Source organism: Elephantulus edwardii, unplaced genomic scaffold (genome assembly GCF_000299155.1).
Source record: "Elephantulus edwardii isolate Elephantulus edwardi_28Jun2011 unplaced genomic scaffold, EleEdw1.0 scaffold00012, whole genome shotgun sequence".
Classification (NCBI taxonomy): Eukaryota; Metazoa; Chordata; class Mammalia; order Macroscelidea; family Macroscelididae; genus Elephantulus; species Elephantulus edwardii.
The window spans coordinates 13,214,499-13,218,579 of NW_006399762.1; positions in this window are offsets into that span (position 1 = coordinate 13,214,499).

Here is a 4,081-nt window from a genome sequence, read left to right on the forward strand (position 1 = left end):
CATCCACTTCCAAAATGGCTTGCCTCCGGAAACTCTATGTACAAACAGTGCTCAGGCTGTTCGTTCAAAGGGTCGCTATGAGTCGTCTACGACTCGATGGCATTAAACAACGACAAAACAACAGTAAATTTATAAACCAAAAATAATAAAGGAAGAAAAAATGTAGCTAAGAAGATCTTAAATATACTTGTCAATTAAATTTCATTTTAAATTTTGTCTTCTTTTTTTCTTCTGAAAGTAGTAAGGGTATTTCTGCTTATAATTAGATTTTATGAAATGGGAATATTTTCAAGTACAATTTTCAAGTACAATTCTTCAAAATTATCATTGTGTTAGGTAAATCTGCTGTCAGGGTAATGAGAAGAAATGATGTCAGTCTAGAGACTAAGATGACCCTGATACAGTCCATGGTCTTCACAATTACCTCGTATGAATCCGGGAACTGGATAATGACTGAGGAGGATAAAAGAACTACTGCCTTTGAGTTGTGGTGCTGGAGAAGAATCTTAAACATACCATGGACTGCCAAGAAAACAAATAGGTTGGTATTGGAGCGGGTGAAACCAAGTTTCTTCTTAGAGGCTAGGCCTTTTTTTTTTTTAGATAGCAAGATAGTTTATTTGCAGTGGTAGCAGAACAAATGAAAAGAGTACATCATCACTCAGAGAAAAACTAATTTCAAGAGTATTTCATGGGGAAAACCTAGGGATCTCCAGCTGGAGTTCTAGGAGAAGAACAAACACCATCTAGGAGTCAAAGGTGAGGTGGAAGTCTGCAGCAGCAAGACAAAATGACACAATAAGACACATGACAAGGCCACATTCAGCCCTTGTCCCATCTATAAAAAATGTTTTTATGAATCAATACCTGCATGTGAAGGTGCTCACTGGCACTGTCTCTTATCAAGATATAATAGTATTCTTTGATACTGTCTTTTTAAAAATTTTTAAAAATTTTATTTTATTAATTTTAATGAACATTTACAAAGATTTTGGATTTCCATTCATTCATTGTTATACTTGTTTCTCTACTGCCCTCCCCCAGTTCATTCCTCTCTTTGAAAAGCAAAAGATAAACTTCTTTGTTGTTATACAATCACCCTGCCCTCCCTGCTGCCCCAAATGCACTCCACTATGCAACCTAAATTCTGAATTCCTGTGATAATCATAATACCCTATCATATATCGCTTTTAAACTGTTCTCTCCCTCATCTGTTTCAATTCAACATAATCTATCCAGTTTTTTTGAAGTTATGTCTCGCTTACTTTTAAATAACAGTAATAAGTTAAATGTGTATTTGCCATTTATGACAAATACTGAGTTATTTGTCCTGCCTCTGAAAATCTGCTAGAAGGTCAGTTGGGAGTAGATTCCAATTTGATGGTACACAATAAGAAGAAGGACATTTGTCGTTCATAGTCTTCGATGGAGAACAAATTGCAAACTATATTAATTAGATAAGATTGAAATTCAAGATCATTATTTACAATGACTTGTATCTGTTTTCTTTCATTATATGTATGTCTGTCATTTTCACAGAATTACATAATTTAATTTAATTCATGGTTAATAGTATTTTAAAATAGAAATTGCATATTTAATATATTGCAAAACAAAAACATTCACTACACAGCACATCAATAGAGAAGTGCCAGATGTGCAGGTTGGGTTTAGAAGAAGTTGCAGCACTAAGGACATTATAGCTAATGCTAGATAGATCCTAGCTGGAATTGGAGTGTACAATAGGAATGTCTCTGTCTGTATTTCTTTGACTACACAAAGGCATTTGGCTGTTTGCACCCCAACAACTGGCTAGCTCTGGAAAGAACTGGAAGGAATCCCAGAACACTTGATTGCGCATATACAAAATTTATATGTGAACAAGGAGGCAGTGGTCATAACAGAGCAAGGAAACAAAATCAGGAAAGATGTAGGCTAAGTTTGTGTCCTATCTTCATACCTTTTCAGTCTATTTGTGAAACAGATAATTCCAGAAAGCTGAGCTCTATGAGGAGGAATGTGCCATCAGGTTTGGTGGACGACTCATCAACAACCTGAGTTATGCAGATGAAACAACTTTGCTTTCTGAAACTGAGGAGGACCTGAGACATTTTCTACAAAAGGTCAAGGACTATAGTCTTCAATATAGATTGAAGCTCAATATCAAGAAAATAAAGATTTTTACTGCTGGGCCAGCATCATGATAGATGATAAAGAGATTGACTCTTGGTACCAGAAGCCAAGAAATTTAAAGATGAATTCCATTGGGAAAATCTGCTGCCAGGGACCATTCCACAGTACTGAAGAGAAATGATGTCAGTTTGGAGACTAAGGTACACCAATCCAGGTTATGGTCTTCGTAATTACTTGCTATGCCTCAGAAAGTTGGACTATGACCAAGAATGATAGAAGAATTGATGCCTTTGAGATATGGTGCTGAAGAAGAATACTGAACAAACCTTGGACTGCTAGGAGAATAATCAAGTTCATCCTGGGAGGGAAAAACGAGGCAAAGATTTTAGAGGCAAGGATTGTGAAGCTTCCTCTGACATACTTGATCATGTTGCAAGGAGAGACCAGTTCTTGGAGAGAAACACCATGTTTGGAAGGTTGGAGGGACATCACAAAAGAGGGAGACCCTGAATGAGATGGATTGATTCAGTTACTGGGGTAATGCGGATAGGTGTGTCCGAGACAATGTGGTCGGCACAAGACAGAGCAGGGTTCAAAATTGTTTTACACAGGGTTACTAGAAGTCACAAGCAACTAGATGCTACATAACATTACAATTACTATTTTTGTTGTTGTTTTGTGTACCATAGAGTCAGAACTGACCCTCCAGTGAGATTTCAGAGGCACCTAAATCTCGTGAGAGGACATTGCCCATCTTTCCCCCATGTAGCAGTGAGTGGATTTGAAACACATGCCTTTGGGATTGCAGTGCAGCTAACTTACTACTTGGCCACTAGAACTTCCTTCATTTTATTAATTTTTTTCAAATAATTTATTGAAATGAGACAGAAAATGTGACATAATCCTATCAGTAAAGTTTATTCTAATACAGCAAAGACATAACTTAATTTTATAAAATTATTAAATAGTACATTTAAAGAAAGCTTTTGCTATTTCATTAATGTGGTCTGAGTTTTAATACACAACTTCTAAGCATATGAATTCATATTCTCAAGTTAAAAAATTAATACTTTATATTATCCAAGAATGTTTCCCTTATAAATAGAGTACCTGCTTCTCATACCTTCAACTGGTTGATGTTGAAGCTATATTTCCATAGACTATTCCCAGTTTATAATTAAAAATTACAGGAATATCAACCCATTCCTTGTTGATACAGAGGGCTTTGACTGAAGGAATCCCAGTTTGATTAGCTGAATTTTCTTCCCTAGTCTGCAAAAAATTATGGAACATTTCTCTCCAACTTTCCCTCCTTTATTAATGTCTGATTTGTATCTTGGTCCGCGGAATTTCCTTGGTTTTTGTTTTTCTCTGCCCTTCCCCTGCCGTCTAATGTTCATTTTCACTCACACAAGACTTTCTCATAACTTGTTATATTTATGAATAATTTCATTTGCCATCTGCTTCCCTGAGAACTCAGATGCACCAAAGAGGACTAATGTAATACTTATAGAAATTAATAAATAAATAATAATAAATATAATGTAATAAATTATGATACATTAATAACATAATAATTACATAAATTTTTTCCACGAGGAATTTAAGTCACTATTTTTATTTAATTGATTGGCATTACGTCAAGGCTATCAGTTAAAGTAAGAGGAGTACTGACTCATCTGGAGTAATTTTACATTTTAAGCAGGAAAATCTGGGTTTAATTCTTAAACAATATCCCTCAGATAAGGCCACCAGTCATTTGTCAATGTTTGCAACGATCTTTGTTATGATGCTGAATAGCTAAAATAGTTGTTGTTGTTGTTATGTGCCGTCGAGTCGCCTGCGACTCATAGTGACCCTATGTACAACAGCCCCAAACTCCGCTCTGTCCTGTGCCAATCGCACTGTCTCTGACACTCCCATCCCAATTATCCCAGTCACTGAATCA